The sequence below is a fragment of the Nannospalax galili genome, unplaced genomic scaffold (genome assembly GCF_000622305.1).
Source record: "Nannospalax galili isolate Female #2095 unplaced genomic scaffold, S.galili_v1.0 scaffold3738, whole genome shotgun sequence".
Lineage (NCBI taxonomy): Eukaryota > Metazoa > Chordata > Mammalia > Rodentia > Spalacidae > Nannospalax > Nannospalax galili.
The window spans coordinates 13,828-39,718 of record NW_008341438.1 but is presented as its reverse complement, the minus strand read 5'-3'; the positions used below and the strand labels follow the sequence as shown (position 1 = coordinate 39,718).

At 40.7% G+C, this 25,891-nt stretch overlaps 1 pseudogene; it reads left to right on the top strand.

Annotated features, from left to right (window-relative positions):
• The first annotated feature begins 20,849 nt into the window (after positions 1–20,849).
• LOC103737176 lies at positions 20,850–23,632 on the top strand (annotated as a pseudogene).
• The last annotated feature ends 2,259 nt before the right edge of the window (positions 23,633–25,891 follow it).

The window sequence follows — 25,891 nt, the reverse complement described above, 5'->3', positions numbered from 1 at the left end:
AGTTTGGTTCTATTTATATTGTTGATGTAGCGTGGATGCTTTTTGTTCAGGGATGAAAAGTTAGTTGCTGTATGCTTCAGGTTCTCTCAGCATAATAGGCTGGTCTGTGGTGGGTGATCAGGAGGGGTTGCTAATGGTAAGACAGGGGTGAGGACAGTCTGTGGCAGGTCTAACAAGGAAGACGGAGAATTGATCTAGTCTGGGTACAAGCGATTATAATACAGTGGGTAGGTCTGGACTAGGAGGATAGTCTGGAGATCTGGGGTGAAAAGAGCAAGAGTGGTCATGGGGTCAAAGTTAGCAGGTGAACCAAGTTCAGGGTGGAGCTAATCAGGCTGCAAGGGAATCAAGAAGCAGTGAGTGGGATCTGACTTACTAGAGTAGTGGGCAGGTCCATGGCGGGCAGATCAGAAGACCAGGTTTAAGGTGGGGGTGGACAGCCTGTGGAGGGTCTAAAATGCTACTCTAGAGGATTAAGCTAGTTTTGGTTAGGAGCAGGCCTGGCTTAAGGCTCAAAGGGGACAGAGTGTCGGGAGAGAGTGGAGCTGGTCAGGCTTCAGGGGAATCAAGAAGCTGAAAAAAAAATGAATTTTTTATCAGTTTGCATTTCACCTATTTTCACTTGAAGAACTTGTTTAGTGCTAAAACCACTGTGTTTAACCTGTCACATCGATGTTAATCAGCCAGCCTGTTGCTACAGCAGTGCTGGTTGGTGCATAGTATTTGGAAGCCAATATTTGTTAGTTGTTTAGATATGCAAGAGTGTGAAAGAAAGTTAATCATAAATTTAAAAGAAATCAGTGAAAAAAAATCACAATTTGATAGCCCTGCAAGCTCGTGCTGGTAGATGCATATTGTTTTGCAGCCCACCATCCAAATCCATCTGCTATTAGACATACACTGATTTTTCTGCACAGACCCATCCTGTTCTTATCTTCCAGCCCATGTTACCACATATGTGGGACTCAGGTGTTAGCAGCGGGCAAGTTCTGAAATGAAAGGCCGTGAGATGCAATGAGATTTTTGTCAGTAGTCTCTGGGTGCCAAGTACTCTATCCTTGTCACTGCTTTGAATGTGGAAGGTCATGGAGGTGAAGATCTTTGGGTCATTTTGCCAGCAAAACCACATGAAGAAGAGATGCTGGAGAATGACTGGGTCATAATGACATCATCTGAACTACTCAAACCAGCCTTGATAGATGATGGCAACCTTTCCAATCATGGAAACCAATGAAGATTCTTTTTTGAAAGCCTTTGAGAATGGAGTTTTCTCCTTTTAATTGAAATAAATCCTATTTCTGACCAAATGCAAAGTTTATATGCTCCAAAATAAAACTTAAGTTCATCTCTGCTGGATTCTTAATGATCTTCCAGCATTCCATTACACCTTTCATTGCTATAAACAACAGGTAATACTATAGAAACCAAAATCTACCCTTGGCATAATGAAGATTCACTGTGCCACATTATTTATGGGGTTTTTTTTCTTCCTAAATATAGTCTTTACTGTACTTTGGGTCTAATGCTCTCTGCAAAATTTAGGGTTCCCAAAGTAGTAAAAATTTTTTGGTATTCTGGCTGTATTTTATGATCCATGCTACACTTTTTCGGGATGCAAGTTTGATCTCCTTCAAAGAATGGAGATGAGTAATATAAAATACTGGAATATAGATAATGGATGGGACATCAATGCTTAGATGTGTTTTCTCATTTTATAAATTAAAAGAACAATGTCAGGTATTTGAATAATTAAATATCAGTGTGGTAAATGGTTTGTTTACAGGCCTTGCTGCTGCTGGTGCAGAACTGTGACTTGGCTACAGATGCCCACTTTAGGGTGCTTCTTTGTTCGTCAGCCTTTGATGCAGCTAGCATGGCTCTGATTTACTTACCATCTGTATTTTACACATCAGTGAAGAAGAATAAGCTGTAATCTGTATTGAAATCAAACTATGCCTTTTATCCATCGTTATGTTAGCAAACTGTGTCAAGAACTTTGACCATACTGGTACTAGTCCACTAACATCTCAACCAGAGCACACACTGACTTCACAGCCCATGCATAATGAGGGTCACTCTCTATTGCCCTTGCCAGGAACTATGACTCACTGATAAAAGATGCCATGGGTAGTGAACTCTCACATCACAGGCACAGAATGCTTTTGGTAATACCTTCATGCCTTATAATCTGTGCTACAGATGGCATTTTAAGGCTCCACTTACAGTCATTGTTAAGCTCAGAGGTCAGATGCACTGAATAAAATGGGTATCAATTTAATGAGAACCAGTCATTGAAATAATACATTTTCTGATCCTTGTAAGAACCTGTAACAGGTCCCATGGAGTGATATTTTTAAGCCAGCAAATCTCATTTATGTTCTCCCTATAACAGATCCTTTAGTTCAAATCTTCTTTGAGTAACTGGTTTCTTTATAGAAACTTCAGAGCATATGCTCTATTAAAGCATTTAAAAAGTCTAACATTTATGAAAACATTAAATGAAAGACAGAAATCATTGTGCTGACCTCATGGTCAATATTCTGCCTGACAATGGCTGAATGCTTGCTAAATGAGATCTGAACACGCCAATTCCATTAGGAGATTAAGGAACAGAGCTCTTTGACCTTATTTCACTCCAGCAACCAAATCCCATATGGATTTCTGGTTGAAATGAGAGTGCTTTATATAAACCCCCAGATACTTCTCAGGCTTGATTGAGCTTCTGCTGTATAGTTTGCTACTCAGCCTGTCCAAACTTGCCCTTCTTTATAGCATTATCATCATGTATTTGCTAGGTGAAAGTCAAAGGTTGACAAACACCATGAGAAACTCCAGCAGGCCACCTCCACCTCGCACTCCTCACTTTGTTTGCTGTTGCCTTCCATTTCGACTTCTGCCCTACCCACAGCTTTTCCTTCATTCCCTTCTGCCATTGCCTCTTGTGCTGGATATCATTAATTGTCAACTTGACAACAATTGGTTAGAAAGAACCTCAGTTGGCCATGTCTATAAGGCATTTTCTTGATTGTTGAGTGATGTGGGAGGGCCCAGCCCACTGTGGGTGGTACCATTCCTGGGCAGGTAGGTGGTCCTGTATCCTATTAGAAAGCAGGCTGAGCATGGGCCAGAGAGCAAGTCAGTAAGCAGTGCTCCTCCATGGTCTGTGCTCTAGGTTCCTGCCTTGGCTTCCCTTGATGTTGGATTGTGCTGTAAGCCAAATAAACCATTTCTTTCCCACATTGGTTTTAGTCGGTGTTTATATCACAGAATTGAAAGCAGACAAGAACACCCCCTACGCTGTTAGGTGTAAGTTAGAAGTTGATGAATGCACACAACTAAGGGTCTTTTTACAAACACTGAAGTTCTTTCCCTAAGCATCTATTCCACAATTTCCTAGTCTAACTCCACACAATATTCAAGAAAGATGAGTTAATAGATTCAGAAAACAACCACTATAATTTTGCAGGATCATCCTCCATTCTGTTTGACTTGTTCTAGCTCATTTTTAATTCTTTGCAATTCCTAGATGTATTTACTTATGCAACTCTTCTCACAAGTTCATGTTTGATACTGATTTTCTTATGCTTGAACCATATATATTCTTAATATTTGGATCAGCTTTACCTGTCTGGAAGTTTTTTTCAGGGCACCCTTTTGTAGACAACTTCTGGCTTTAGTCCTTTGCATCCAAGGTCTTCACCCTGCTTCCTTAGGCCAGCACAGTGACATCATTTTAGTAAGCTCGAGAGACAGAATAAGCAACACGAGGATATTCTTTCCTGTGCTGTAGACATAGAGAGTGCCCACACTCCAGTTCTTTTTAAGTCTGTTTTACTTCAGGTATGACTCTCCTTTTAGCTAACTTTACAGGCTGCATTAGCACCGGGCTTGATAAGGACCCTGCTGGAAGTCTGGCCTGTTCTCTGGACTAGAGAGTCAGAACAAACATTGCTGTGTAGTTTCACAGTATTGCTTTTGTGCTTTCTGTGTGGAAGTGCTCATGGGTTGCCTAAATCCCCCCTCAAGATCATGAGCAGAGTCTATTGATGGCTTAGTGTTGACTGGCTGTGGGAAAGTCGCTCTGAAGGGATCTGTCTTATGCAGACTACACTACTGCCCTGGAGTCTCCACCATCCTTTCACTCCTTGATTTTGAGGTATAGCTCAATGCTCCTGAATTTATTTGAAAGAACTCTAGAGACTCATTCCAGCTTTATAACTGCTGAGTTTCTGTTGCCACCATTTGACACATCAGCTTTTGTCCCTGCCCAAGCCTGTTGACTTCACTCCCTTCAGAGAGCTCTGTGATTAAAGCCGCACAGTAACCTCTGTAGTGGGTCCGTACTTTGACTATCACTATCAATCTGTTGTTAATTTGTACTGCAAAGCAACGTTTCTGAAACAACCATTTCAACAGGCCATGGCACCTTAGGTAATTTCGTAAATTGATGCCAAACAATTAAGCAATACTGCAAACATGAGCAACACATTTTGATAAGCAAACATGCCTAGAAAACAGCTGTGTTTACATGCCCTAAATAATATTAAGACTCCAACAGAATATATAAGTAGTTGCAGAGTACCTTGCATGTAACAGTTACTTAGATATATTATTGCATTGTAAAGGAATCTCAATATTCAAACTCCTAAAACATATAAAATCCTTAGTTTTTCACAAGATATATAAAGTAAAAATGTTTGCTAGCCAAGGGGAGAAGTCCAAGAAGGAACACCAGTCAGATGTCTTACTGCTCTGCAAAGCGAAGAACCTCCTTTTTTTTTTTTTTTACCAGGAATGGGAAAATTGTGATGGGATATAAATAAGTTATTCATATTGTATTTGGAGAACATGTATGTGCATTTTAAGAAAAATGGGAATGTAGGTACAAAACATTTTCAAGGTATTATTTTGCACTCTCAGTTTTATAATTTTAAAAATATTACACAAATATTTTATAATCCTTTCACACACAAAGCCATTACCCCTGTAATTATTCCTGTGGAAAACATGTCTTTTTCAGTTTCCCTCTCTGGAAAACAGAGATAACAATATTTACCTTCCTCATAAGGGTGCTAAGATAATTAATTTCTTAATGTGTTATAATACACTTTGAAGATGAAAAGCTGCACATAAATGCTGTATTATTGTGCATAAAATTATGAGATAGCGCAGATGCACAATTCCAAAGAACACATTAAAGAGAAAATTCATTATAAATAATCTTTAGAGTTGTAAACTTGAATTAAACGTAAAGGTAAAAGACAATCTTCTAAATGTTAAAGACAGATGGCACTGATTTCATTCAGATTTTCCTTGTGCATAGATTGGTATCTCTTACAATTAAATAAAGAATTAAGTGGGTATCAATTAACTTTCTAAAATCCTGAGGTGTTTGGCTTTCAAAGCTTTAAGCATTCTTATTACAATTATCAATTATGTAAGTTTAATAAAACTATGACTCTATGACTATGTGAATTTATCAGAGAACATTGGTAATTTACTCTCAATTACCAATAATAAAAATTTATTCAAAAGGAATAATCATAATACTCTTGGTCATTAAGTTTTTTCTTCATTGTCAAAAAAGTATAATTTTTTTCAATATATATCTTCAGGAAAAATAAATCACATCACCATAGCAAAGGCCTTGTTGCAAGTCTCCTGGGTTCATTGTCAAAGTGGCTCCTCCATGTTTTCTGCTATAGTGACATATTTCAAGGACAGAAGGCATGCGTTTCTGTTCACCTTGTGAAATGTGACATTTTATTCCCAGGTAGTTATCTGTCTGGAGTATTTTCTCTTTCTCTTTGACTATGCCCACAAATCCATAAGGACACGGACTCAGAAAACAGACTGTGAGACCAACATAGATGTCAGTGGCAAGAATCTCAGTGCTGGGGCCTGGGTCTCACCCACAACAAGAACTTTAAACAATCTCAAAAGAACAGAGATTTGTCTCTTTTAAACTTTTCTTTTCAGCTCTTTTAAAATTTTTATTTATTGAATTAGTTGTATTTTATTTTATGTACATGAATTTTTCTGCCTGCATGGATGTAAGTGCCATGACATGTAATGCTTGTGAAAGTCAAAAGAGAGTGTCCGATTCCATGGAACTGACGTTAAGGACAAGTTCTGGGAACCGAACCTAGATCCTCTGCAAGAGCAGCCAGTGCTCTTAACAGCTGAGTCATCTTTCCCATCTCATTTTCAGCTGTTTATGTTGTAGGCATTTAGAAGGGGGTGGGACGGTCCTGGAGTGAAGAAAGGGGCCACTGAAGAATGCTGAAGGAGCCACATGCTTGCCACCCACTGTTTACTTCATTCTCTTTTGTGGGGAATTGCCATCAGTTTTAAATTTTTATTTATTTATTTATTTAATTTATTTTACATGTGTGGGTGTTATGCCTGCATGCAAGTGCACCGTGTTCTGCAGTGCCCACAGACGACAGAAGAGGGCATCAGATCCCCTAGAACTGGAGTTACGGACTGGATGGGTGTTAGTCGCCATGTGGGTGCTGGGATTCAAACCCAGGTCTTCTACAAAAACAACCAGTGCTCTTTACCGCTGAGCCATCTCTCCAGCACTCATGAGCTGCCATAATTTATAAGCAATTTCTTCTTAGAGGATGCTCATATCAGCAATGCATGTTCCTGACTAATCATGAAAAATATTGCTGTCCCTACAAAGAGTACCATTAATTTGTTTTAAGTGTGAAGGCTGCCAGCTAGCACCACAGACAAACCCATTTACTGAAATAGGGCTTCACTGTGATAAAAAAAACACACACACACACGGGGAAGGAATGGAATGAACTCCATACTAGCCGGAAGAATCACATCTATACTGCAAAGTATCTTTTAAAAGTTAACAAACACAAAGTTAGACTTATTTATGGTGAACAGAATACTGGTTTGGCTGGGGTTGGGCATCGTTATCCTTTCTGAGAGCAGCTGCCAGAATAAGGTCAGGGCTGATTATCCAGCCCTTTATCCATCTGACTAATTTTTACATTATGCAGCTGCTGTATGTCAAAAATGTATTCCATGGCCGATAGGACGAAGAAAATGAAACCCCTGCCTTTACAAAAACTATTTATAGTGCTGTTGGTGCACATGTTTTATCAAGATAAATTGTTCTAGAAAAAGTGGCAACAAAGAGACAGAAAGAGGAAGAGAGGGAGAGAGTTAAGCAAAGGAGGAAGGAAGGGAGGAAGACAAGAAAAGTGGAAGGGGAAGAGGGGACGGGAGAGAGAGAAGAGGAAATGGGAACAAAAGGGTAGAAGAGTCTAACTTCCCAAAACGCAAAGTAAAATCTCAACAAGAGCAATATTAACAAAGGCAGTTTAAATCCTAGAAATCCATCCCTATTAGCTATCCGTTTGAAGAGGCTTCTGAACCAATAGGTATGTCAGAAATCATACCTTTGAGGAGTCAATTCAGTGGGTGAGGGTCTAAATCCAAGAAAGATGTGGCAATGTATCTAATTTTGAAACAGATGATGTTATATAATATTTAATTTACAAAGAAGATATTTCCTTATACAAACAATCCATCGATATTAAGGAAATGAGAATTGATTTAAATGAGTCATTATGTTTTCATTAATCTACTAGATTAAAAATAGTTGTTTTAAAATAAAAATGAAAAATAAATTATATCATCAACAACTTACCAATAAAATTTTGAAAGAAACTCCAGCTCACAGGGGCTGACCCACAGCTCTGCCTCATGAGAGAGAACCACAGGTGGTGCTCTCACAGGCGTGGACTGCAACTCTGGTTCATAAGAGGGGACCACAGTTCCAGTTCACAGGAGGGGACCACGTCTCTGGCTGACGGTAGGAGAGCATAACTCCAGATCCACGGGAGGGGAGTTGCACCCTCGCCTGTGAACCTGGAGCTGTGGTCCCCTCCTGTGAGTCAGAGAAGCGGTCCTCTCGTTTGAGAATGGAGCTGTGGTCCTCTCCTGTGAACCTGAAGCTATATTCCCCAACTGTCAGTCATGTTAGATCCTCCTCTGGTGGTGGGCTGATGGTGGAGCAGGTTGGAGGATGGAAGAATTTTTGATGTTGGGCAGCATATTCAGCCTTCTCTGAGTCACTGCATTCCTCACAACCTCTTCCTCTGAGGTCCCAGGTTGTGGCTTTACCTCTGTGCTGGGCTTCTTCTGGGGAAAAGGGAGATCTATGTCATTTGCAGATTCTAGTCTTTAAAGGACTGTCACTCTAAAATCGGCTACCCACCTCCCCTGAGGGCTAGCTGTGGTCTTGATTCCACCTCTGACCCTGGGCATCCAGGCCTTGATGCTAAACCTCTCCCATTCCTAGGCACCAAGAAGTTTTCCATCTCTTTTCTGTTCCTCTTCTACAGGCCAAGGGTACCCTCACCTGTGCCCTACAGAAAATGCAAAACACCTAATTGAACTTCTAGAGATAATAATCACAGTGTAGGAAGTTAAAAATTGCTTTAGTAATTAAACTGATATAATTCTCAAGCTAAAAATATTTAATTGCATTTAAGAATGTAAATTCGCAATTCTATATATTTACTATCCTTTTTTTAGTATTTTTTTACTGACAAAGCAGTACTTCTAAGTTTCAGCAATACTGTGTAACTTATCACTGTTGCTGTAATGTGAGTTTAGCATTCACCTCCTTTCCAAACTTTCCAACCTACACAAAGTTTTTCAATGTGATCATTTTTTTAATTAATGCGAATACATTTTGAAAGTATTATTATTGGAAGTAACAATATCTATCAGTGATTATGTAACAAATAAGTTTCTTATGTGTTTCCATTTATTTAAAACATTATAACTTCTAAATGAAGGAGATGTGAATATCTAATGCTCCTGTGGTTTAGAACCTAGAGGTATATAGAGTTTGAATAAATGATATGAATGCTGGCAAGATTGTGTGGAAAGAACAACGCTTATATACTATTAGTAGGCGTATTGGTTACTTTTCTGTTGCTGTGATAAAGGAAACTTATAGAAGGAAGAGTTTGACTTATCATTCAGAGGGCTAGAGGCCATAATGGCAGAGGAGGCATGGTGGTGGAGGTGGCTGGAGGAGAGACCACATCTTCAAGTAAGCCCAGATACTAGAAACAAAAATACTAGAAATCAGGAAAGGCTTAAGATCCCTCCAAGCCTGACCCCAATGATGTGCTTCCTCTAGCAAGATCACACCTCTTCAAACTTCCCCAAATAGGGCCACCAACTGAATACAAAATGTCCAAATATTTGGAGCTTAAGGGGACATTCTCATTCAAACTATCACATTCCACTTCCTGGCCTCCATAGGTTTATGACCACACAAAATGCAAAATGCATTTAGTACACCTTCAAATATTCCCATAGTCTTTACCAGTCTCACTACTATTCAAAAGTTTGGAGTCCAAAGTCTCTTCTGAGCCTCAAGGCAATCTCTTAACTATAAGTCCTCAAAAAATTAAAAGATAAATTACATATTCCAACATACAGTAGAACTGAATACACATTCCTATTCCAAAACAGAGTAATGAGAGTGTAAACTAGTATAGTCAATGCAGAAATCAGTGTGAAAGCCTCCCCAAAAAACCTAAAAATATGTCCTCCATATGACCCAACTATACCACTTCTGGGCATGTAACCAAATAATTCTAAATCCTATGCTACAAATACCGACATATTCATGTTCATTGCTGCTCTTTTCCTAACAGCTAGGAAGTGGAATGATTCTCACTGGGTGTAGTGGTGCACGCATTTACTCCCGGTACTCAGAGGCAGAGGCAAGTGGATCTCTGTGAGATAGAGGTTAGCCAGGTCTATGTAGAGAGTTCCATTGCAACTGAGGCTACAAGGAGACCTTGTCTCAAATAAAACAGAACAAAATAATGATTCTCCCTCCTCCAGCAACTATTCTGCCAATATAGCTCTTCTGTAGGGGTGGGGTCAGGGATAATCTCCATCTGCGCTGGAATTTCGACTGACTTCATTTTGTGTAGGTCTTCTGCCAGTAACTACACCTACTATGTGTTCATGATTACAATGGCCATTTCATATGCAGAAAACAGTATTTAATAGCAATCCTCCCTATCCCTTGGTTCTTACATTCTTTCTCTTCCTCTTCCAAGATGTTCCCTGATCTTTGATAATAGTGGGGCTGATATAGATGTCCCATTGAGGGCTCAGTCTCTTAATCTCATCACTTTGACCAGTTTATATCTCTCCACTGACTGCAGTCCACTGCAATTAATCTCTTAGATTAATGCTGAGAGTAGCCCATGTCCATAGATATATAGAAAACACCATGACTATGGTTGTGCAGCTAAATTAACAAGAGCAGGTGATATCCTAGGACCTGTGACCTCCCCAGTCATGAGCTTTTGTTTAGGAATACAGAACTAAGCATATGGACAGATCTCAAAACCAATCAGAAAGGAATTAGGTGCCCTGTAACAGTCATGCTACTATTGCACCAGTGGGCATATCTTGCTTGGCAGGTCAATATTGTGGCATGCGGGGTCCAGCTCTAGATGAGATCATTGTTGCATTTTCTCCCCCAGTATCCTACATAGTATCTTCATGGAGCTGTGAATCAGGGAGGAGGAAGTTTCCTTGTCAGTTTCATTTCATTTTTCTATGTTTCATAGCCAAAGTGTTGGTTTCTTCAGCAGGAGGATCTTTCCATGCAGTTATGGTGATAATGAAATGCAAGGGTCATAAAAATTCTGCATTGCTTTGGAAACCTCTGGGGCTTCCCTGATTAATAACTTATAGGGAAGTACTCCATACCTTGTATTGCAATTTTCATTTTATAACCCAGGTCTTTGGGAAGCTACGTGTTCTGCCCATGCAGGGAAATTCCTTTTAAATTCTTTTTCTAAGATTTTATTTTGAAACACTCCACACTTAGACAGAAGTACTCTGCATGTATGATTAGCATTGTTCACAGCAATAATAGATTTTCAAACCAAAATCTTAGTACCAGGTGAAAGATTGTACCCTGAAATTTGTTGGCTAAGAGCCCTTAGAGACTCTCCAAACAATGCAGGCTATTGACATTGCTTTTGGATGTTTCAAGATCTAGACATTAAGACCCTGTTGCTGAAGACTCCATATAATCTGAATATGAAATAAAGAGGAACTGAGTTGTATCCAAGCTAGAAGCTTCCTACCTACTGACTGGCATGCATAGTGCTAGAGGTGCTATTTAGGATACTGGGAGAGAAAAGTTAAAACAATCACCGGCTGTAGACTCTGTGTGCTTTACTCTGTGTGTAGACTCTGAAGTGCCTGGTGAGATATGCCGAGGGGTGCAATAGTGACATGGATATTCTCAGAGTGTATAGTTACCTCTCTGTTATGATAAAACCAAGGCAACTTATAGAAGGGTTTATGATTCCAGAGGAATAAGAGTCCATCACAGCAGGGTGGTCTTGCCCTTACGGTACCTTTTTAATTGCTCAAGTGCTGAGCCAAGGTTGCTTGCTAATGGTGCTAACCTCCTTAAAAATTACTATCTATGTTCCAGCACATGTCTTGTCTATAGCATTAGGCCCCATAGTATCCTTTTTCTCACCAACCTTTATATTTTGTATTTCTTTGTGATCCGCTTCCTATTTTTCATTGTAGGCCTGCATAAGTGATATTGATGACAACCAAACCACAGGTTCAATATTATGCTGTCTTGAAATTTTCTCCACCAAAGAAATTAGTCCATCACTTTTTAATTTAGCCTCAGGAAAGTTCTTAGGATGGTTGCAGAAGGCAGTCAGATACTTTGACAAAATATCATGTGAATGGCCTGTAGCCTGTTGATGTTTCAAACCTTGCTCACCTCTGAAGCCTTTGTGCCAGACCACCACAGTCTATGTTGTTCTCAGCACTACTGTCTCCCAAGCTCCTACTAGAATGGCCCCCTAAGTTCTGCTTACAGCTTTCAACATCTTTCCTAGTCCGAAGTTATGAAGTCTTCCACATTCCTCTCAAAAATTAACATGATCACATTCTTCACAGAAACAGTCCACTCTCTGGCACCAATTTCTGTTTTAGTTACTTTTCTATTACTGAAAAAGAAATACCCTGATGGAGGCAACTTGCAGAAGAGTTTATCTGAACTTAAAATTCCAAAGGGCTAAGAGTCCATTATGGTGGGGAGGCGCATTGGCAAGACACACATACAGTGGCAGGTGCAGCAAGCTGAGAGTTCACATCTACCACAAACAAAGCAGAGAGATCAAACCGGAAGCAGGGCAAGGCTGTGAACTCTCCAGCCCTGCCCCAAGTGGCACACTTCCTGCAGCAAGGCAGGCTTCACCCCTAATGATTCCATGACCTCCCAAACAACACCGCCAACAGAAGACAAAGTCTTCAAATATTGGAGTCTGTAGGGGACATTTCTCAATCAAACCACCACAGAAGGTAGCCAACTGCTTCCTGACTCTATTTGAGACCTGCTCCACAGGAGAGAATGACTAGTACTATAAATAGTCAAAAGCCTATGACTAGGGAGGTCACAGGCCCTGTAGGGAAATCTATTAATGATGTTTTGCTAAATAGACATGTAGTTAAACTGAATATAACATGCAGTTAAACTGATTATACACACACACACAGACACACACACAAATATATATATATAATCATGAAGCTTTAAAGTTGGTCAGAGAAACCTCTTTTGGACAACTGTCCAAATGGAGACTTATAACTAGTCAAAGTGTTGCGAATAAGTGATTGTTGAGTGCTCAGTCTAAAGGGGACATAAACATCATCCCATCCAAGGTCCTGTAACATCATGGAAAAAAGGGTGGAAGGATTGTGGAAGCCCAAGTGGGGCACTGTCTTCTGCCTATGACATAAATGTTGCAATCATGAATATGTGTAACTGTGACTGCCTACAACTGGCAGGGAGGAAGGGAGGAAAGGAAGGAAAGAAGGAAGGGAGGGAGGGAGGGAGGCAGGGAGGGAGGGAGGCAGGGAGGAAGAGGCATATGAGAGTTGGAGGACTAGTTGGGAAGAAGAGGTAGGGTGAGAAGGAATGAAAAGGGGTGTGGGAGACGACAGTGGGGCTGAATGTGCACACAAACACAGTATTATCAAAATAATTTGTAAGTGTATAATTAGATTAAAATTTAAAAGACATTTAAAACTACATTATTATGATTTCATGCATCAATTGTCAGTTCTCTCACATCAAACAGGTCTGATTCCATAGGCTACAGCCTCCTCTCCTGCTTTCTAGCACAAGCAAGACCCTATTCCACTCTTACATCATGAGCTGGCTCTCATCCCTGCTTGAATGTTAGAATTATGTGAACAGCATTTAGAAAATTCTAATATCTGAATCTAACATCAGTTTTCAGATTAAATTCGTCACAATACGCCCTGAGTATTGGTACATTTTTAATCTCAAATTGCTGATTGTAACATGTAGTAATGTGTAGTAGTGGTTGAAAAACACTCACATTCATAATAATTTATGGTAATCAAACTCTTAGAAGGTGTTTTCTTCTATTTCTTTAAAAATGGATGTTCCCTGAAGATACCGCTTTTCGGCAGCCTCCTCCTCCCTCCCCAGGCCTCCAACACCTCGGATCAGATGATGACCTTGTACATTTTGTTTCTCTGATGAAAGAAAGCTCTCGTGTTTTCCATCAATGAAGCTGGTAATTCTTCACTCCAGTGTCCTTCACTATCTTCTCTGCTGGAAATGTGGGTGACCTGGTGGCCCTGGGTCTTCAATATGCCTGCTCTTCAAGTTTTTCTCTGGTAATCACCATCTCTGCAACTAGTCTATCTCCTTTATCACTAAACTCTCCCTCCCTGTTAGAAAATTCCTATCAGCAGGGATGGTATTCAGATAATATCAACTTGAGGCATACTGCTAATTAGAAATGATAGAAAAGAATGGAATAACATGTATTTCAAATCAATATCAGCTGTTTTGGCCATCATAAAATTAAAATGTTTTCCTGTCAATCATCTTAATAAACCCCTTTCGACCCCACAGCCTCCTCCAGTTCTGCTTCCTTGCATTCTTTCTGAGAGTTTGTAAGTTTCTGCATGTTGTCTCTACTGTCTAAGGATGCACTTTCTTTCTCCAAATGGGTTTTAATTCACTGCTCCAGGGAAGTGTGCTCACAGTATTTGCCACTGATCTCCTCACTGTGTCTATCACTAGACTAGAAACATGTTTTACCTGTGTGTTTAGACAGTTGCATATGATCTGATTGTCTAGGCTACAAATAAAAGTTTAAGTGTGTCTCAAGTAGAACAATATGTAGATTGAATTTGCTCAGGAGACACTGAATGTATTTTCCATAAAAGGGAAATATTTTACAATTCTAAATATATTAGAGTTAGAATATACAAAATTATGACAGGTCTACCAGAATAAGGTATTATACAAAACCTGAACTTTGAAAAGCCTGAACTGAAAGAGCAAAAGCAAATTATTAACGATAATAAGATAAACATAAAAGTGGTTTTTGTGACATTGTCTCTGATTCATATTATTGAAAATCTAGCTGGGCAAACTGCAATGTTATTACGGTTAAAGTTTTTCTTGTGAATCATATGGAAAACTTAGTCTCCACTAATGAGGACAGAAACTGAACTTTGAGAGACTTACATAAGCAACTTGTGCCTGGCCCTGAGAGTCATTTTCTTTTTCTCCCTTCTCTCTTCCCACCTTGAAAGTGAGCTTTGCACTTCAAAACAGCTTCTGAACCAGATTCAATTCAATGTGCATTAAAAGAAGCTGTTATTTTCCTAGAGATTCCATAAGAACATGAGGAAGTGGCTTCTCATTAACTCACGCACAGCAGAACTCACAAAATCTTTTAAGTATCTTCCTTGTGTGTGCCAGGAGGTGCCCCTCTGTGGCCGGTCACCTTTGTTCAAAGTCCTTTGCCACTTCTGCTCCCATACTCTTCTTTGTGAACTCAAGCCCAGTGGCAGCTCCACAAGGCCTCTGGCCCCTTCTTCTTCAGGTAATCCATGTCAAGGTGTCACTGACTGTCCCAAGTAGCTCTTCAAGATATAGAAATGACAACATACTACTAAGGAAATGTCACATATCAACTTAGTTGTTTGTATTAGATTGTTAATGTTATAAGCACATGACGCTGACCTTTTCTTCAAATAAATATTTACTACAAAGGTTTCTACTCATAATTACCATGAAAGTTTTCTCCACCCAAAGTGCAGAATGAGGTAGTATTAGACTTTGCTTGTGCAGAACAGTCTAGACTAAGCCACTACCCTGTGGTTAAAACATACCAAATTTATTCAGTTGTAATGGATATGTTCAAGTCAATTTCAAACAGTCTTAATGAACTGAAAGAACAGCATCACCACTGAAAATGTTTGTTAATGATGACGGCATATCACACTACAGTCAGACTACAAAGAAAGGCACCAGTGCCCTGGTGTGCCTTTTCCTGTGACCTTGGAAGACATAATAGTGTACGAACCCAGCACAATTATAAAGTATGCCTGCAGCAGATTCAGGCATTTGCAAAGTTCTAGGGCATTTATCGATGGCTGTAGACAAAGGGTGTACAGGAAAAGGATGTAAGCATGCAGCTCTGGTCTGAAGCAGCCTCCTCAATCCAGAAACAGCAGAAATCTTAAATGAGGAACCCATGCCTACTACTTGTTCTCATATCAACCATTATCCTTACATAGGTGCTACCAAAAAACCTGAGATCTGAGTCCTGGGTAGAACTGTGTCATAAGGAAGAGCTGAAAGACATTAAAGGACATTCAGGGTGAAAAATGCTGTTTAAAAGGGGTTAGGAGGCATTGTCTTCAGGTTGCAAGGAAACCAGAATAAATTGCTTCAGAGCCTAGAGAACTCCTGAGAACAAAAACATCAATTTGGTAGTTTGAAGGTCTCAAGGTAGAGCAATAGAGTTCTCTAGGGTCAGGGCAAAGTGCCAAGTGAAGGGAAACATCCACAAGTACAGAAGTTCCTGGAAAGTGAATCACACACAGTGATGCTGGAAGAATCAACATTTTTCGTAGGCCCTGAAAAGCTAACAAACATTCATGTGGCTTGGAGCTATGAGAGATGTTGAAATACAGCAGAAAAAGAATAGAGTTTTAATATCTATAGTGCACACGAGAAGTACCGGGCCATGAGAATGGATGAATAGATGGTAATATGTGAGAGACAGATGACAGATATAGATGGATGATAGATACGCAGATATGTGAAATAGATGATTGATAGATAGATGATAGAGGTACAGGTTGATGAATGGATAGATAGAGATGGATAGAAAAATAGATGATAGATGATAGATAGATGATAGATAGATAGATGATAGATAGATAGATGATAGATAGATAGATGATAGAGATAGACAGATGCTAGATGATTGATGGATAGATGATAGATAGACAGACAGATAGACAGATAAATAGATGAAAATTAATCCAGTTGGAGGGTCACTGATTTATAGAGGTCTTAATAGGAGACATGTCCACAAAGAGACCTTCACTAGAATAAAGTTCCAAACTAGAAAACACTATATTGGATGACTGGGTTTGATTAAAAGTGTATGTGATAGTTTTACTATGAATTACATCTTTCAATAACAGGTGAAGAAAAAGGCAGTAAATTATATTTATCACTATACATTGGTCATAAAGTTATCCTCAAGTTAGACATCATAGCACTGTTGCTTATATGCCACAATAATAAAATACAAGACAGTATTTTGGATACATAAACGTGATATACCCGACTAGTGCACACTGGAAAAAGTCTTAATTTAAAAAATTAACATGGCATTTATTTCACATAGAAGCATTTGGATATATATTTATTTATATGTATAATTTATTATATACTATATACTTATATATTTATATATAATATATAATTTTTCTTCTTTCTTGAGAATTTCATACATGTATATGATGAAATATGATGGTATTCACCCCACATCTCTATCCTCCAACTCCCCCTATATTCATCCCAATACATACTCCTCTATCTTTTCTTTGATAACCCAATAATAAAAAAATTAGTGCTACTCCTACATGCATGTGCGGGGGGACTATCCACAGAAATCTACCAGTGAAAATATCCTCAAAAAAGGATGACTCTCCCTCCTCCAGCAGCTATGAAGGCCCAATAACTTCAGTAAGTGCTGGGGTCTGGAGATCGCCTCTCCTGTCTATGGTAGCCTTTTAGTTGACTTGCCCTTGTACAGGTCTAGTGCAGATAACAGCAGTAGTAAGTTCAGGAGTGTAATAGCTATGTCTTGTCCAGAAGATGGCATTTCACTGTATTGATCCCCATAGTTTCATTCTTGCCTTCTTTCACATCCTCTTGCACAATGTTCCCTGAGACTTTGTGTGAAGGGTTAATAAATGTGCCCCATTTAAGGCTCTTCCCAGTCTGTAGTTCTCAGCACTTCAACCAATATGCATCTTTAAGTTTACTGCTTCCCACTACAAACAAACGAACAACAAAAATAAAAAACCCCAAAACTTCTCTGACCAAGGTTGAGAGCAGCCTAGGTCTATGGATAAAACATAATATTTATAAGGCAATGTGACAACATGATCATTTAGCAAGATGACAATAGAAGGTTCTACTCTAAGGCTTCCCATGGTCTCCCCAGTAATATGCTTCTGCCCAGAATTAAATAGCAATCATGATGGAGAAGGCTTCAAACCCAATTAGAATCAGAAGGCTGTTAGTCACACATAAGAGCTGTGCCACTATTTCACCAGTAGGCATATCTCACCTGGCAGGTTGGTATTGTGTAATTCAAGGCCTAGTGCTGCGTAAGACAACTAATGTCTTTTTGTCCTCAGTCACCTGAATTGTACTTTCAGGTCACTAAGAAAGCTAGGCAACAGGGAGGAATGTTCCTGGTCAGTTTGAGACTGATTCTGTATGTCTTTTCCACACTCCCACCTCCCTCCTTGCTCAAGCTTTTCCACACCCAGTATTCAACCTCTCTACTTTTGTTTTACTTACAAGGTACTATCATCCCTCATTTAGTGCCTGCCCCCAAATACCCCTTTCTGGTAACTTGTGCTTCAAGCTGAACACACAAAAGTTTTAAAGAATCATATATAAAAAACAATATATGGCTTTTGTCTTTCCGGACATGGGTGTCCTTATTAGCAGAGTTATATTTTTTTTTCAGTTTCATTCATTTGCTTACAAACTTCATCATTTTGTTTTTCTTTACAGCTGAATAATAGTTGTGTATACATACATTTTTCTTATCCAGTCATGTAGTGGTGGGCATGCAGGTTGATTCCATTTCCCAGTTATTATGAGTACAGCAATGAACATGGATGTGCAAGTGCCTCTGTAGTATAGAGAGTGGAATAGCTCTTTTGGGGTGTATGACCAGGGGTGGGGTAGCCGAGTCACATGGTAGTGCTTTGTGTGTATGTGTGTACAGCCGTTTTAAAATAATATTTTGTTAATACTTTGAGAAATACATTCAATGTATTTTGGTCATATTCACCCCTCTCCTCTCAGATCTACCCCTACCTCCTTATCCCCTAAAATTTGTGTTCTCTTTTTTAAATTAATTAATTAATTTTATTTGATAACCACATGATTAGAAGAAGCATTTCATTACAGCTTTAACATATTCAATAACAATTTCCAGAGCAAGGATACATCTCTTTCAAAAATGGCTATAAATTTTTAGGTTCACAGTTGACTTAATACAGTTATACAATATTGAACTCAGTATAAACCCTGTAAGACATAAAATTGAATGAGTTTTTAACCTTTAAAAAAGATCTCCATTTCATTTTAAAATATGCTGTTTCCTACATACTCATTTTTAATACTACTAACACTTAAATGTTTGCACATGTGTCTCTAATCTCTATATATCTGATTATTACTAGTCATAGTTGGTTACACTCGGATCCTTCGCACATGAGTATGGATATAAAGTCATCTTTTTAAATGTATGTTTTTATTGAATTTTTGTGCATTTCACATAATACATCTTAATCAAATTTAGATTTCCTCCCTCATCTGCACCCACCACAGACCCCTCCACAAGATTTCATGAATTCTGTCATATATGTTAAGGCCTATCAGCATTTGTACCCAGTTGTCATTCAGTGCAACTTCATCTATCCACTGGAGTCCAGTCAGCCTATCAGAGTCACCCCATTAAAGAAGATCAACCCCCCTTCACGCCACAGTAATCAGCTGCCAATAGTTCCTTGACTATGGTTGGGGACTGCTACCTATTTCTCCAGTTCTATACTGATATTTTGTCTGATTGAGTCAGCAAGGGTCTTGTACATGCTGCCACCATTGTTGCAATGTCAACAAAAAGCCTCTGTTCCCTTGTGTCCATGCACCAGTCCTGGCACTTAAAATCTTTCCACACCCCCTCCTTCCACAATGGTCCCTGAGCAACGGGTGGGTAGGTTTGATATAAGAATCCTATCCAGGAACATACATTCTGCAGCCATTTATTCTCTAAAACTTGGCTAGTTGTGGCCCTCTATGTGTGTTGCACTTTGTTGAATGAGGACAGTTCATTGTGAGAGCTGATGGATGTATTAGTATCTCTCTAGCCCCTGTTCCACTATCTTCCATGTGCCTTAGGTGTAGAGGTTCCTCTGTAACTGTTTCACATAGGGCTATGCATCTCACAGACACTTATTCTCTGTGTGTGACCAGTCGTAGAACTCAGTAATAGCCTACATCTGTTGCAACAAGAAGCTTCTTTGGTGAATGGCATATGGTATACTCGTCTGTAAATATAAGGATCCGAATTTAGCACACCGTAAGAAATTTCATTTTTCTAGAGATATGACAGACATAAGGTTTTCTCTAGGATCTATGACCTCTCCAGCCATGAGTATTTGACTATATTTACAGTGCCACTAATGAGTTCCTTCCTTTTGAGAGGGCTTTCAGTTCAATTAGATAGCTGTTAATTACCCCTTAGATAAAAGTGCCACTATTGGACAGATAGAGATAGTTTGCTGGGCCAGTCATTGTGGTTATTGGGCTTTAGAGCTGAGTTGGACCATTGATTGATTTTCTCCCTCATTAGCTTGCGTAATATCCTCTAGAACTATAAAAATTAGTCTTGAGGGAGGAAGCTTCCAGGTCAGTTCTAGTGCATTGCTCCAAGTTCTGGCTCCAAAGTATGTCCTGTCTTCAGCAGCAGGGTCTTACCTTCAAGTTCTTGGAGGCAAACAAGGCCTGTGGCAATAACCTGTGCTATTCTGGGAATCTCTTGGACTACCCGGACCAACAACTCGAAGGAAGATTTTTCCTATTTTGCACTGTGTTTCTTGTTTTGTTGCCTTCAGGTATACACATGCACTCGTGCTCAGATATTGTATGTGTATTTTCAGTAGCTTTTGAGTTAATACATTTCCTTCTGGTTTTGCAAACCATCTAGGCTTTTCTCTCTCCCTGTCTAACCTCCCTCTGCCCTTCCCAGTTAAAGCACCCACATTTCCCCCTTGGTAATACTTGTCCCCTATTTGCTCCCCTCACTTGAGCTCCTTCTCCTTTACACCCATGGTTCCTTTTATGTTCTTCCCTCCTCACGTCCCAGTGTCACCATTTTCACCTTTAGTAGCATCTGTTTCCTCCTGTCTCCTTCCGTCAGGCTCTTTCTTTATTTCTGTGGTTGCCTTCCATTTTCCTGGCTACTGAGGAGACATCAGGGTAGATACTCACATATAAGGGTTTGATGCTAAGATCCACAAATGAGGGAGAACATACATCATTTGCTTTTCTGAGTCTGTGTCACTTCACTTAGTATAACAGCTCCTAGTTCTACCCATTTACCTGCAGATTCATGAGTGGGTCTTTCTTTGCAGTTAGTTGGATGAGATCCATGACGGTGGCTTCATCTGTTGTTCACTTGCATGGAAGTGCTTGTAATAGGCCTGTGCAGTGTCCACACAGGTAAAGGCATATTCACAACCCTGGCCTGGGCCTTGTGAAGTCCACCTATCAAACTTGTATGGACCCTATCAGTTTATACACGTCACATCAGAGCATCCATTTGTCAAGGCCATAATTGGGAACACACCTCACATGTTTAGACAGCATGAAAAGTATCAGAATATTCATAGGAACCCATGCTGGCCAACTCCATGGCCAGATTCTTTATGGACCCACTGGTCAGCTGCCAAGGGTACCTGAGGGGAAATGGCTCATACTTTGGTAAAGAGCATCTGCTTCTTGATTTCCAGGAGGACTTAATGGGCTGTGAATTGCCACATGGAAAACTACCAGGGATTCTGGTTCCTGTTGGACTCAGTTATAGATTTACTTTCACAGCAGCCTACACAGCACCCGACGAGTCTTCCTTTTCCCACTCGACAACCATAAACTGAGGCCTCTGAATCCAGCACCACTGTCAGTACAGGTCATCACAGGCCGAGTCTCAGGAGTTATTACCATCCATCTTCTCTGAACTTAGCCCCTTGGCTCCTTTTACCTCCTTTTCTCAGCAGCATGTCTGTGTTCATTTTTATGACTACAGACATCCATTCCTATTGGCATTTCTATTAACGCCATCTGTGTATCAGGCATCTACAGTGATGGGTAGCAATCCTTCAGTACTTTATCTGCCTTAACTGTTGGTTCAAGCACTAGTGGCCATTCAATGGTTTTGAAGGCCATTGGTCCTAGGACGGTCTGCATGACATCAGTAATGGAGCTTTCTGGCACCATACCATATTGTGGTAAATATGCATGCCACCTACGTAGAGCTTGATTTAGTACCACATCAGATCAAGTTGGGGGCAGAAAGTATTCAATCAAGCCCTTTATTGAATAAGCTGATTTTTACAGTTACTGAGGTAGAACCAGTTATGGATTCCAGCTCTTACAATCTTTATATACAGTGAACAGTTGCTGTGCTAGTGCTGCACACTGAGCTTCTGACCCTTTTCATGACAGAGACAAAAGTTCTACTGGAACTGTTTGAGTGGGTTGATTTTTGCCATAGCCCTCACTATAACCATTAAACTTCTGGTGACTTCTAATGGGAAGGGACACTGGGGTAGCGGGAACACAGCTTTTAACCTATTCTACAAGGATCATACTCAGTTCAAAAGCCTCCTGAGAAGCAGAGAAAATGACTGCGGGGGTTGAAGCAGCTGAGGTGGTGTGACAGAGCCACAAATGGAAGAAGACCGTGGTTGAGCCATATGCTAATCCAACTGAAAGATGCAGAGCCTTTATTATAAACACACCTTTTGATATGAAATAGTGGTCACACAGTTAAAGAAAAAGTTGGTGAGGTAACATATATGGAATTCCTAACAGATGCTGTGGGATATTTGAGGGGATGTGCCATTGTTGAATTCAAGGTGGAAGAGACCATGGAAAACTGCTGAAATTCTAAGCAAACATAGTCGAGTGGAAGACCACTGAAAGTCAAAGGAGATCCTGATGGTGAATATGTGAGGCTAGTAATACAAAAGGTGATGGCTATGCCTGGTGGGTATGTAAGCAGGTGGTCCAGGAGTGATTAATATCCCACCCAGCATCCTAAGTAGTCCTGACATCCCAAAATGAGATTATCCATGCATTACAGGCTGGAAGACTCAGAAGCATAGTATTTGTAGCAAATCTGGATTATGAGATTGGGTGGAAGAAACTGAAAAGTATGGCTGGTGTGGTGTTCTGAGAAGAGATTCTGAAGGATAATAATGGGAACAGTCATGGAATAGACACTGTGACTTTTGAGCAGTCCTTTGAAGTTGTGCATGCTATATCTATGTTTAATGGGCAACTGCAATGTGCTAGTGCAATGCATGTCTAAATGGATGAAAGGGCCTTACAAAGGGATATTTTATTTCCTCCTGAATGTTACCAGCAACTTCCCCCATGGACTCTGTCACTGGGGTGGGGTTAGGACCTGGAGGGCTGCCCATTGATGCCAGTTACCTGAGCAAAAGCATTGGCATGAGAAACTTGTGTCATATGGGCCCACAAAGCCTTGACCATGGCCTCCAGCATTGAACCCATGGGCCAGACCATGGAGTGTATCCTGGTGTTGAGCCTCCTCAGCAATGGCATGGGCTTTGGTCTGGAGTGCATAGCCAAACCATTGAGTGTATGGACTCCTGTGGAAGGCATGGGCCCTGCCATAGAGCACATGGGCCTGAGCATGGATTGCATGGAGCCCAAATGCATGGGGGTCAGCCTGGAGCACATGGATCCTGTGATGGATCACATGGCCACCAGCCTGGAGCACATAGGCACCAATAACCTGGAACACATGAGCCTGGAGCAATTGGACACCAACACCCTGAAGCATAAGGGCTCTGCCATGGGTCCAGCCTTAGGAGATGGCATCAATCATGCCCATGAGCCTGGCCATGGGTGACACCAATGGTGCTAGATATGAACTCGCCATTGAGAAGGAGTGGGACAACTTTGGAGGAAGATTCTCCATGTTCCTTTGGCAGAGCTGGAAGCCATGCTCCCGAAATGACCAGGAAGACTTGTCAGATATTTGTAAGAATGCTTCCATTTGATTTTACATGAAACATACTGGAGGACAAATTCAATGACTATGGCCATGGTATGGACAATGCAGACATAAAGATGGGGAATGGAAAGTCCAGGAAGTGTGGTGTGGTTAGCCCCAAAGGTGACTGAGAGCCTTCCAGATGAGTGAAGCTGAGTGACCAAGAGACCAATGGAAATGCTTAAGCAGTTGCCTTTATAAACATCAATACATCAATTCAGACCTCTAAATTTTTATTTTTCTTATTAACCATTTTAATTTGTTGGCTGTATGTATAAAGATGTCTTAAAAATTCAGTTGCTTCATGAGGTGGTTTGAACTACTTTTTCAGTGACCGGAGTTCCATCTGACTGTACTGAGGTGTGTGCAAAGTTTTTGTACTTGTAGCATTTTGTTGACATGAGCTATGACTTTGATAATAAATATCAGTTCCTGAGAAAACGAAGCCTCTTGAGCTTTCTGTCTAAATCCCACATGGCACCCCTCTTTGCCAACTTATACAGAGGATGGGCAAACTTGGGCATGATGGGGTATGAAAATCCAATAGCATCCTAAATGTCCCCCAAATAACTGCATCTCTTTTACAATACAAGTTGTTGCAGGATTTTCTCAATAATGTTGTTAGCTATCATATGTATGTCGCCAGACCAAAATGCTCCCAAGAGCTTTAGGGCTGTGCTTGGCCCTGTACCTTGTATGGGTTGGTCCCCATTCTCACTCCTTTAATTGTGCTTGTATTAGGTTTTTAGCTGCTTTTCTAAATTGTAAAACTCTCAGAAGTTAGGGTCATGCCATCTATGTAATGAAATCTTTTTACAGAGGCAGGCAGGATAATCAAGCTATGTCCTGCTCACCATACCATGAGAAACAGTGAGGTTCTGAAGGTAATCTTCAGGAGTACACTGGAGGTCTACTATTGACCATTCCAAGTAAATGCAAATTGGTTTTGAGAGTCAGAATCTAAAGGAATCTAGAAGAATCTAAAGGAATACTAAAAGGCATTATCAAAGTCTAATACAACATGGAAAGACCTCGTTAACTGTATCAGTTGTTCAATCAAAATATCAGTGTTGAGTATGGCAGTATGGATTTGGGTAGCCACCATACTTATGTCTCTATAATCTATGGTCACTCGCCAGGATCTGTCCAGCCTATTCTCTGACCATAGTTGACTGATGAAAGGGCTCTGGGATTAGCACATAATCTCTACTGTTTCTTGTTGGAGGCCAAGCCTTAAGTGTACCCCTGCCCCAGTTTGAAACAACCAGGTGGCCTTGTAAAAACATGTTTTTCTTGCCCTGATTTTTTTCTACATTTTACTTCCTTATCTTGTGAAACCACCAGGGCTCATGGCTGTAGTGGAAATTCCCCAGCAGGGCCTTGCCGCCTTCCACTCCCCCTGCCTTCTCTCCGCCCTTTACCTTCCCCCACCCTCCGCTTTACTATATTAACACTGTGTGATTGCTCAATAAAAGAGACTTGATCAGAATACTGTCTTGTCTCCATTTCTTCGTGCCCCCTGTCTATTCATTCCTCCAGGTTCAGTCTCGGTGCCCCACGCTGTTGCTCCGTGGGTCGGGGCATCTCTGGCACTCAACGTGGGGCTCGAGGAAGACCACCGAGAGGAACGTCAACCACAGAGAGCCTGCGCAGGCACCGCCCACGAACTCCCAAGATCGCCACGGAATGACCGCCGTGAGACAGATCGATCGGTAGAAGAGAAGGTAAGGTTGACGCACCCAATAGATAGGCATTATTAATGCTTGAGATTCTCAGTCCCACAATAGGGAGGGACCCCAGCTCCTGAGAAATTGCCAGTTTGCTTGGAGTAGGAGGAGCAGTGTACTTGGTCCTTCTAAGACGTCCACCAAAGATCTACGGTTACTAACAGGCGACCGGGTCTGTCGGGTGTGTGTCAGCATTTATACTGACCGGCCGAGGCTCACGCAAGGGCGATTCTCAGACAGCATGAGCAACTCTTTGGATTCTCAGGGACAATTTCTTCAGGGACTCAAGGAGTCCCTCAGAGCACGAGGGATTAAGGTTTCAGGAAAAGATCTTAAACAATTTTTCTCCTTTATTCATGATACATGTCCTTGGTTCCCCCTGGAAGGGACAATTGACCAAAAAAGATGGAAAAGAGTAGGCGATGCACTTCAGGATTATTATCGGACCTTTGGACCTGAGAAGGTTCCCGTAATTGCCTTTTCTTATTGGAACCTTAAGAACCCGAACAGACCAACATTGGCCTCTCCGAGGAAACTGAAATCGAGCCATCTGAGGGCCCAGGGCCCTGTGATGAATGTTACAAAAGAGGGAACATCTGCAACAGGCTGCCTTTCCCCCGGGCCTCTTAGCTCAGATACAGAATGCCGCACTCAAGGCATGGC